The following is a 12,114-nucleotide window of genomic DNA, read 5'->3' on the forward strand; positions in this document are numbered from 1 at the left end:
AAACAAAGTGTACACAAAAAGATAAATACTGTCTTCCATTATAGAAATACTCAGGTATTTTTAAATTCATCATTTTCTTCTTTCTTCTTACAGACAAATGTTTGCTTTCTTATAATCAGGCCTTAATGGAAAAAAAGTTATTGAATTTACCGTTCCTTCACACCAGATGATTTGCATTTTTTAAAATCTCCTGTTCCCAAATAAAGTATTGGTTTTGAAAGAAAGGTACTAATTTGAAATCCTTTGAGATTCAGGGGAGTTAAAGCCCAAGTTAGAACAGACAATCTACAATCAAAGCACAGTCAAGTCCCCAGGTTGCAAATGGGTTATATTCCAAAAGTTAATTTGGAATTACGCTATTTAGAACTAGCAAAGACATTTTTGCCATGGAAATAAAGTTATAAATGACAGTTGAGTTTCCAGGCTAGCCCACAAAAATCTATACAACCCATAAAGTGTCCGAATCCAATTGCTTTAAGGAGAGGTTTGTAACAGAACATAACAGTTCACTGAAAGCCTGATTGGTGGCCCACTTTAGGAGTACCTCTCATTTTATTGCTGTTGCCTTGTCTTTATTTTCTTTTTAATTACTTCTTAAAATTAAGGTATCATTGGTACACACTCTTACGAAGGTTTCACATGAAAAACATTGTGGTTACTACACTAACCCATATTATCAAGTCCACCCCACACCCCATTGCAGTCACTGTCCATCAGTGTAGTAAGATGCCACAGAGTCACTACTTGTCTCCTCTGTGCTGTGCTGTCTTCCCTGTGACCTCCCACACATCATGTGTGCCAATCATAATACCCCTCAATCTCCTTCTCCCTCCCTCCATACCCATCCTCTGCCACCCCTCCCCTGTGGTAACCTATAGTCCCTTCTTGGAGTCTGTGAGTCTGCTGCTATTTTGTTCCTTCAGTTTTGCTTAGCTGTTATACCCCACAAATGAGAGAAATCAGTTGGTACTTGTCTTTCTCCACCTGGCTTATTTCACTGAGCATAATACCCTCTAGCTCCATCCATGTTGTTGTAAATGGTAGGATTTGTTTTATTCTCACTGCTGAATAGTACTCCATTCTGTGTATGTACTAAACCTTTATCCATTCATCTGGGATCCTGTTTTCTTTGAGTTAATTCCTAAGAGTGGAATTCACGGGTCAAATGGTATTTCTATTTTGAGTTTTTTGAAGAACCTCCATATTGCTTTCCACAATGGTTGAATTTATTTACATTCCCACCAGCAGTGTAGGAGGGTTCCCCTATATCCACATCCTTGCCAACATTTCTTGTTGTTTGTCTTTTGGATGGTGCCCATCCTAAATGGTGTAAGGTGATATCTCATTGTGGTTTTAATTTGTATTTTCCTGATTGTTAGCGATGTGGAGCATCTTTTCACATGCCTCTTGGCCATCTAAATTTCTTATTTGGAGAAGTGCCTGTTAATATCCTCTGCCCATTTTTTAATTGGGTTATCTGCTTTTTAGGTGTTGAGGCATGTGAATTCTTTATACATTTTGGATGTTAATCTCTTCTCAAATATGTCATTTACAAATATATTCTCCCATACTGTAGGATTCATTTTTGTTCTGCTGATGGTGTCCTTTGTTCTACAGAAGTTTTAGTTTGATGTAATCCCATGTGTTCATTTTTGCTTTTGTTTCCCTTGCCTGAGAAGATGTGTCAAGGAAAAATTTGCTCATGTCTATATGCCTGTGTTTTCCTCTAAGAGTTTTATGGTTTTATGACTTACATTCAGGTCTTTGATCCATTTTCAATTTACTTTTGTGTATGGAGTGAGACTGCCTATATTTTCTTCTAAGAGTTTTATGGTTTTATGACTTATATTCAGGTCTTAGATTCATTTTCACTTTACTTTTGTGTGTGGAGTGAGACAATAATTCAGTTTCATTCTGTTACATGTAGCTATCCATTTTTGCCAACACCAGCTGTTGTAAAGGCTGTCATTTCCCCCATTGTATACCCATGGCTCCTTTATCATATATTAATTGAACATATATGCTTGGGTTTATATATGGGCTCTCTATTCTGGTCCTTTGATCTATGGGCCTGTTTTTGTGCCAGTACCAAATTGTCTTGATTAGTGTGGCTTTGTAGTATTCCTTAAAGTTGGGGAGCATAATCCCCCCTGCTTTACTCTTCCTCCTCAGGATTGCTTTGGCTATTTGGGGTCTTTTGTGGTTCCATATGAATTTTAGAACTATTTGTTCTAGTATGTTGTAGAATGCTGTTGGTATTTTGATAGGGATTGCATTCAATCTGTAGATTGCTTTAGGCAGAATGGCCATTCTGACAATATTAATTCTTCCTATCCATTAGCATGGAATGTGTTTCCATTTATTAGTGTCTTCTTTAATTTCTCCTAAGAGTGTCTTATAGTTTTCAGAGTATAGGTCTTTCACTTTTTTTTGTCAGGTTTATTCCTAGGTATTTTATTCTTTTTGATGCAATTGTGAATGGAATTGTTTTCCTGCTTTCTCTTTCTGCTAGGTAATCGTTAGTGTATAGGAATGCAACAGATTTCTATGTATTAATTTTGTATCCTGCAACTTTGCTGAATTCAGATATTAATTCTGGTCATTTTGAAGAGGATTCTTTAGGGTTTTTTATGTACAATATCATGTCATCTGCAAACAGTGACAATTTAACTTCTTCTTACCAATCTGTATGCTTTTTATTTCTTTGTGTTGTGTGATTGCTGTGGCTAGGATCTTCAGTACTATGGTGATTAAAAGTGGGGAGAGTGGCCATCCTTGTTCTATTCCTGATCTTAGAGGAAAAGCCTTCAGCTTTTCACTGATAAGTATGATGTTGGCTGTGGGTTTGTCATATATGGCCTTTATTATGTTGAGGTACTTGCCCTGTATACCTATTTTGTTGAGAGTTTTTATCATGAATGGATGTTTAATTTTGTTAAATGCTTTTTTGGCATCTATGGAGATGATCATGTGATTTTTGTCCTTTTCATTGATGTGGTGAATGTTGATGGCTTTTTGAATATTGTGCCATCCTTTCATCTGTGGAATGAATCCCATTTGATCATGATGAATGATCTTTTTGATGTATTTTTGAATTCAGTTTGTTCATATTTTGTTGAGTATTTTTGCATCTATGTTCATCAGGGATATTTGTCCATAATTTTCTATTTTTATTGTGTCTGCCTGGTTTAGGTATTAGAGTAATGCTGGCCTCATAGAAAGAGTCTGGAAATATTCCTTCTTCTTCTACCTTTTGGAAAACTTTAAGGAGGATAGGTATCACGTCTTCACTATATGTTTTGTAAAATTCAGCAGTCAAGCCATCTGGTCCAGGGATTTGTTCTTAGGTGGTTTTTTTTATTACCAATTCAATTTCATTGCTGGTAATTGGTCTGGTCAGAGTTTCTGGGGTTTTTTTCTGGATTAACCTTGGAAGATTGTATTTTGCTAGAAAGTTGTCCATTTCTTCTAGGTTGTCCAATTTGTTAGCATATAATTTTTCATAGTATTCTCTAATAATTCTTTGTATTTCTGTGTTTTTTGTTGTGATTTTTCCTTTCTCATTTCTGGTTCTTTTTATGTGTGTAGACTCTCTATTTTTCTTGATAAGTCTGGCTAGGGGTTTACCTATTTTGTTAATGTTCTCAGAGAACCAGCTCCAGCTTTCACTGATTCTTTCTATTGTTTTATTCCTCTCGATTTTATTTATTTCTGCCTTTACCTTTATTATGTTCTTTCTCCTACTGACCTTGGGCCTCATTTGTTCTTCTTTTTCTAGTTTCATTAATTGTGAGTTTAGACTGTTTATATAGGATTGTTTTTCTTTCTTGAGGTTGGCCTGTACTGCAATATACTTCTCTCTTAGCACAGCCTTCACTGCATCCCACAGAGTTTATGGTGTTGAGTTATTGTTTTCATTTGTCTCCATATATTGCTCAATCTCTGTTTTTATTTCATCATTGATCCATTGATTATTTACGACCATGTTATTAAGCCTCCATGTGCTTGTGGGCCTTTTTGTTTTCTTTGCACAATTTATTTCTGGCTTCATACTTTGGTGATATCAGAAGCTGGTTGGTACAGTTTCAATTCTTTTGAGTTTTCTGAGGTTTTTTGTGGCCTAGTGTATGATCTATTCTGGAAAATGTTTCATGGGCACTTGTGGAGAATGTGTATCCTGCTGCTTTAGGAAGGAGTGTTCTGTAGACATCTGTTAGGTTAATCTGTTCTAATGTGCTGTTCAGTGCCTCTGTCTCCTTACTTATTTTCTGTCTGGTGGATCTATCCTTTGGAGTGGGTGGTGTGTTGAGGTCTCCTAAAATGAATGCATTACATTCTATTTCCACCTTTAATTCTGTTAGTATCTGTTTCACATATGTAGGTGCTCCTGTGTTGGACGCATAGATATTTATAATGGTTATGTTCTCTTGTTGGACTGACCCCTTTATCATTATGTAATGTCCTTTTTGTCTCTTGTGACTTTCTTTGTTTTGAAGTCTATTTTGTCTGATACAAGTACTGCAACACCTGCTTTTTTCTCCTTATTAGTTACATGAAATATCTTTTTCCATCCCTTCACTTTTAGTCTGTGTATGTCTTTTGGTTTGAAGTGAGTCTCTTGTAGGCAGCATATAATTGGATCTTTTTTTATCCATTCAGTGACTGTATGTCCTTTGATTGGTGCATTCAGACCATTTACATTTAGGGTGATTATCAATAGATATTTAGTTATTGACATTGCAGGCTTTGGATTCATGGTTTTCAAAGGTTCAGGGTAGCCTCTTTACTATCTAACAGTCTAACTTAACTCAGTATGCTTTTGCATACACAATCTAAAGCTTCTTTCTTTTTTCCTCCTTTTTCTTTCTCTTCCATTCTTTATATATTAGGTATCATATTCTATACTCTTTGTCTGTCCTTTGACTGACTTTGGGGGTAGTTGATTTAATTTTGCATTTACTTACTAATTCATTGGTCTACTTTCTTTACTGAGGTCTTATTTTCTCTGATGACAGATATTTAGCCTTAGGAGCACTTCCATCCAGAGCTGTCCCTCCACAATACACTATAGAGTTGTTGTGTGGGAGGTAAATTTTCTCAACTTTTGCTTATCTGGGAATTATTTAATCCTTCTTCAAATTTAAATGATAATCTTGCTGGGTAGTGTATTCTTGGTTAGAGGCGCTTCTGTTTAATTGCATTAAATATATCATGTCACTGCCTTCTGGCCTGTAAGGTTTCTGTTGAGAAGTCTGAAGATAGCCTGATGGGTTTTCCTTTGTATGTGATCTTTTTTCTCTCTCTGACTGGTTTAATACTCTGTATTTATCCTTGATCTTTGTCATTTTAATTATTATATGTCTTGGAGGTGTCCTCCTTGGTTCCCTTGTGTTGGGAGATCTGTGTACCTCCATGCCCTGAGAGACTATTTCCTTCCCCAGACTGAGTAATTTTTCAGCAATTACCTTCCCAAAGACACTTCCTAACCTTTTCTCTCTCTTTTTCTTCTTCTGGTACCCCTATAATGTGAATATTGTTTCATTTGGATTGGCCACAGAGTTCTCTTAATATTCTTACATTCCAAGAGATCCTGTTTTCTCTCTGTGCCTCAGCTTCTTTGTATTCCTGTCTCTAATTTCTGTTTCATTTACCATCTCCTCTACTTCATCTAATCTGATCTTAAATCCCTCCATTGCATGTTTCATTTCAGATACAGTATTTTTCAAAGTTTCTTTCTTGAATTCCTTCTTCCTGAAGTCTTGAATATTTTTCTGTAGCTCTGTTAACATGTTTATGATTTTTATTTTGAAATTCTTTTTGGGAAGATTTGTGAGTTCAGTTTCACTTGGCCCTCTTTCTGGTGTTTGTAGGATTTTAGTTTGTACCAGGTTCTTTTGACATTTCATATTTGTAATAATAACTTGGAATAGGCAGCTCCCTGCAGTGCCCAGAAGCTCTACTCTCTGGAGCTGTTCATTTCCTGGAGCGATGTTGGGTATTGCAGGTGAGCAGCACTTGTGCCTGCTGGGAGGGAAGATCTTTCCTGCTTCCCAGCTGCAGTGCCTGCCTCCATTGCCGGGGCCAGTGGGCTAAGCATTCAGGGAGCAGCCTTTATGCTATGCTCCTGTAGCTGCTGTCAGTGGTGTCCCCCTCTAGTTGTTTGTAATGGTAGAGACAGCAGGTTTGGAGCCAGTGCTTGCCGGGAGGAAGAAGTGGCTGGCTGTGTATCACAGTAGGGATCCTAGGAGCTGTATTGCCAACCAGGGTGATGGAGTGCCTGATGTTCCCAATAGTTCCCAACCTGCTGAATTGAGTGTGCCAGGACAGTTTGCCCACCTGTCCTCTCTCCTGAGCAGCAAGCTCTGTGCAGTCCTTGCCCCTTTAGCAGTCTCTTCACCATTGGGAAGTCCCTTAGACTGCCCACCTTTCTTTTGTCCCAAAGCAGCCTCTTGTGGGTAGCTGTTCTCCACAAGTGGCTGGAATCTCAGTCTCTCCAAGTATTCGCCTATCTTAACTTTCCAACCCTACTAATTTCCATAGTACCATGTAATGTAGGTTCATGCTCCCAGAGCAGATCTCCAGGGCTGGGTGTTCAGCAGTCCTAGGCTTCCTCCTCCTCCCCACTGTTTATCTTCCTCCCTGTGGTGGGTGAGCTAGGGTGGGGAAAGGGCTTGGGTCCTGCTGGATTGGGTATTTGGTACTTTTCCCTTTTCCGTGAGATCTGCTCTTTTCCCCATGATGTAGGCAGTCTGTCACAGCCTTCTTTCCTATTGCTCTTTCAGGATTAGGTGTTTTTGCTATATTTTTGTATTATATGTGCTTTTAGGAGGAGGTTTCTGTCTCACCTCTCACGCCACCATCTTTAAGCCAATCTCTGTTGGTATGTCTTTTTAATATTTCATTTTAGCCCCTAAAGATCTATTAGTCAAATTATAATATCTTTTTATAAAAAGTACCTAATTTATTTCTTATAGCCATATAGATTACCTTAGGACTTTGATTTATCTTAAGTCAAGGAAGGAATAAGTATTCTTTTTTCTCTGTGATAAAAATCAGCTTTTTTCTTTTTTCCTCATCTTTAAATTTATGCAAAGCTAAAATTCTTTTTCTATTCACTTGGTTTGATGGCAGTAATCCGCAAAGGATTTTATCTTGGTTTGTTTTAATTTGTTGGTTATTTAAAAAGCCTTTTTTTAGTCAATAGTGGCTTGACAAATATCAGTGATAAAGTACATTAAGCAACAATACCAAACAGCTTTTCACTTTTGCCATTTCACTTCTCTGACCCCTAATTAAAATAATTGGTTCCTAAATTCCTCACATGCCAAACAAGGTCCTTCTTAATCTGACCCAACCTACTTTTTCTGCCTTGTATCTCCATACCTTCCATCACAAATTTTTGCAGTTTTATCTTACCTCCTATCTTGGCATTTTTCCCAATCTTATGCCTTTATAAGCTATAATTCTCATTAAAGTAATTTCTTCTGATCATTCTATTTGAAGCTTATTCTTCAAGATTCACCTCAATTTCATGCCTTCTGAACTAACATGAAATGGAAAGAATGTGTTAAGGGTCACACAAACCTAGGTATGAATCCCAGCTCTGCTGCTTTCTTATCTGTATGTAAGTGAATATACATTTAACCTCTCAGAACCAATGGCTTCCATCTAGAGAATGGGACTAATAATATTTTGATCACAGTGTTGAAAATGAAGTAAAGAGATTAAATTTTTTTCTTAAGGTATTATTGATATACACTCTTATGAAGGTTTCACATGAAAAAACAATGTGGTTACTACATTCACCCATATTATCATGTCCACCCCACACCCCATTGCAGTCACTCCCCATCAGTGTAGTAAGATGCCAGAGTCACTATTTGCCTTCTAAAGAGATTAAATTTTAAAATACAATACCTGTGTTTGATCATCACATCGCAATGGATTGCTTTACTTATTAAGCCCCTGTAGCAAATTTTTTCTAAGCTGTTCACTTCAAATGTTATATATCTGAAATACATGAGTATATTTTGTCTCCCTAACTAGGTATTTAAAATCTACCTGGTTAAAATCTATCAACCAAAGTCCAGGGAAGAAATCAGAAACCATGCTAGCATTTCAAACAGAGGTATTTAAATCAAGAGATTAGGCACATAGATATTGAAAAACTGTAGAGACAAACTGGGAATTCTGGAGAAAGCAGCTAACACCTGCTGGACTTGCAGGGTAGGGGTGGCGAGGAACTAAATGAAAAAACCTAGTTGCTTGGAGAAAAGGGGTCCTCATATCATTAGTACTCAGGTCTGTGAGAGGAGGTTTTGTATGACTAGCACTTATGCTCACAAGGGGGTATAGTTGGCTAGTCCTGGTAGCCAAGAAGGGATGTAGCACAACTAGTGCTAAATATGTCAAAAAACATTGATGCTACTTTGTAGCTGTTATCTTTTGACAGGAATTGCAAATCAGAAGCAAGTCCTGTCTCTCCTTCACCACTTCCAATCTCTCTCTAGTTACTACAGCCTCCACTGGCTGACCCTAACAGAAAGGCAGTCTGGGAAATGTAATTTCCAGACCTAGACCCAGCATTCCAGAGCAAAGTATGAAAGGCTAGTCTTGGACCTGAGAGCAAAAGATGATAACCGGTGTAAGATAAATTCTAGCCGGAATAAGCAGGCAAAGAGAGGCAACAACGGGCCAGGTAATTTATTTAAATACCCCTGGGTGATGTTCTCGCAGCCTGGGTACTACAAGCCGGACAAGTCACACCCGGTTAGGGAGGTGAGGCGCTTATAAGGGATTAGGAGGGGGAGGAGTGGGCAAACTATCTTAGGGGGGTGTTGAGAGGTATGATTGGCTAAAGGTGACATAATAGTCAACTAGAAACTTTTTTCCTTCAAAGAGGGAGGAGGCTGACATCCGGCTCCCCCCGGCTGACACATCAGGATGGAATTCAGGGAGAGCTGTCCCCTTTCCATATACCACACGGACTTTGGGGTCTGGTCTGTTCTCCCCCTATGGCATCTCTCTGTTCTGTTTGCATGTCCATGTTTTTCCTTTCTCCAGCCTAACAATCGGCACAAGAAGTAAACTTGTTAAGGTCAAAGCATTTGATCTCTGGACACAGCCTTCAATATGAAAGGTATTCTATAAATATTTCTTGGTTGATTGTCTTTTGCAACAGACCCCTCTCTGAAACATATTTGAGTTACTAATTTAAATTCAATTCTTGCAAGAAAGGAATTTGCTCTTATTCTATGTTGAGTAAGATGCCTAAGTAATATCAGTGCTCAATAGACACTGTTATCAAGAGAGTTAATATAGTAAATCATTTCATCAACATCCAAATTCCTCATCTGAAGTACTTGTTTTTGTAGCTGGGGTCACATTTTGAACTTAAACCATTTATTTCCCCTAGTATTTGAGCATGTTCAGGCATGTCTGTATAGATGATAGAGCAGGCCTATTTACAGAGGAAGGAAAAAAACTCATCCTAAATGAAGAGAAATATGGAAAGTTCATTTCAAGTCCAATTGCCCAGTGTTAGAGGAAAAGGCTTAGTGGGACATGTTGTCTTTCCCACAGATTTATGCCTGACTCCTAGAGCTGCAAATTATGTATTTATATGTTTCATTATGATGTACATGGGAGTTTTGGAGCTGAAGACAAGAGCAACAGGAGATGGTGCCTGTGAAAACTGTATCTCGGTACAGGCATGGGTGCCTTCAAGTCAGGGGTTGGCTGTCTTAGTACAGACAGCACTGCAGTAGGGAGCTTTGTTGGCTTTGAAAACAATGGGAAATAAACACCTCAATAAGCCAGAAGAGGAAGACAACGAATGTCATGGAATTGCTCAAAGGACTAATTCTTGGAGTGAATATATGCAGATTTTTGGGAATTCTAAAATAATCTGAAAGAAATTTGAGTGTGGATGTAAGAAGACAATGAGACTACTCTTTGAGAATTCTACCACAACCCTATTTTTACTCTTAGCAGACTAGTTTGTGAAAATGAGCTACATTTAAAATTCCAATGTTCTAATTTGAAGCTCAGTGCTTGATAAAGTCACCTTTCATTATTTTTTAAATAAAAGTCTTTATTTTGCTTTCTTTTAGTAATGGTAATTACCATTAGTAATTAATTTTTTTAAGTCCTATCAAAGAGCATGACCTTAGAAGAATATTGCCTTTTCATATAATACTCTTCAGTAATGTCCCATTGAGGCCATCAGGTATGTTGCCAGCAAATTTCTTCTACATCATTTCAAAATCGCAATTGGCTGTATGTAACAGAAACCAAATTACAATGGCTTAATCCAAAAGATTTTTTCTTTCCTCATGAAAAATGCATGCTGGAGCCAAGCAGTTTAAGACTGGTTCTCAAGTACTCAGGATCCTTCCACTTTTCTGCTTTACTATCCTTAGCATGGGGCCCCCACACTCATGGTCACAAAATTGCTCTTGCCATTGCAACTGCAACAAAGGAAGACAGAATGGAACATTGAAATATTTACCATTTCAGTGCATCTTGTCTGGCTTTGAATTCTTGTATCTGCGTCCTTTGCCTGAGGGATTTCTCTGATGGCAGAAGGCTCTTCTGCCCACATGCATAAAAAAATAATTTCCCAGGAATCACTTCTTACCCAAAGACTTGACAGGACAGGACTTGGTATATAAATACCTTGCTCATTGGGTGGGATAACTCTGAAGCATATCTAGTATACTGGCTCCCAGAATTCCCCAGCAGGAGCCCCAGTTGACCATGATGGTAACTAGCTTGATAAACACCCTTTATGGCTGCCTTTCCTTGCCTGACTCACATCTCCACTTCCTGGAAACACTGAAATCTTCCTCTTAACTAGGCTGAACTAGATTATTTTTAATTAAGGCATCATCAATATATAATCTTATAAAGGTCTCACATGAGCAACGTTGTAGTTATTCCACTCACCCATATTATTAAGTCCTCCCCACACACCCCATTGCAGTCACTGTCCATCAGGGTAGTGAGATGCTATAGAGTCACTCCTTGTCTTCTGTGTGCTATACTGCCTTCTCCATGAGCCCCAGTAATTAATTTTAACTTCTGTCTTTTCAACATAGTAATACTGGGTTAATGTCTTACATGTGCAATGTAAAGAGAAGATAAGATCGAAGTTCAGATGTGCCTTCATTTTTTTAAATTTTATACCTAAAAATTTGCAACAAATAAAATTAGTATTTTATTCACTCATTAAAAGTATTCAATTTATAAACAATTTCTCTAGTTTTTCCCATTACTACATATCATCATCCTTATTTAAAATATGGCTGTTTTATATATATACTATATGTAAAAATTAAAGGCAAGTTACTGTATAAAGATATGTAGTAATCCAAGAACAGTTGATTTGTCTTGTAGTTTTAAAATTTAGCAATTTAGTTTGAATATTTACTTCTGAAATTTGACAAAGAGCTTTAAGTTCAGTGACAATTGAATTTAGATTATTTGAATTTTCATTTCCTAATTCATTGAAATTTTATTTTATTTTTCCAGATTAAAATTTCACTGTTACCTTGAGAAAGCATTGCTCTGGTTTTAAAATTTGCTATTTTGAAAAGAAAAAGAAGGCAGGTAGTTTGGGGATATATTTTTCAAACTCCAAGTCATCTTTGGTCCCATTATCCTTATAGATGCCTATCTCCTTCTTTTGTCTTTAAAACTGATTCATATGTCATCTGGTTATGCTGGATAATGATTGTGGTGTGTTCAACCCTGGGGCTGATATCAGAGCCTCCTAAAGCTGTACAAAACATCAAAGAGCCATTGACAGTGTAAAAGACAGATATAGAAACCTTATTTCTTCAACCTAGAGAAAATCCTTCTAATCTGTCTATTATTATGTAGCCCCTTCATGTCAGGAACCTATTCAATAAGCCTTGGCAAGTAACCTGATAAGACTTACCCCTCTTTGGAAGTAAGACTGTCTCCAGTAACATTGCTTTGAAACCATATTATTAACATGGACAAATTTGGACTATTAGGATTTTCATTTTGTGATTAAGGAATTCATTGTTTCCTAATTGGTGTCTCTAAAAAGAAGAAACAGTATAAAAAAACTTGAACCATACATGAATT

Source organism: Manis javanica, chromosome 9 (assembly GCF_040802235.1).
Source record: "Manis javanica isolate MJ-LG chromosome 9, MJ_LKY, whole genome shotgun sequence".
NCBI lineage: Eukaryota > Metazoa > Chordata > Mammalia > Pholidota > Manidae > Manis > Manis javanica.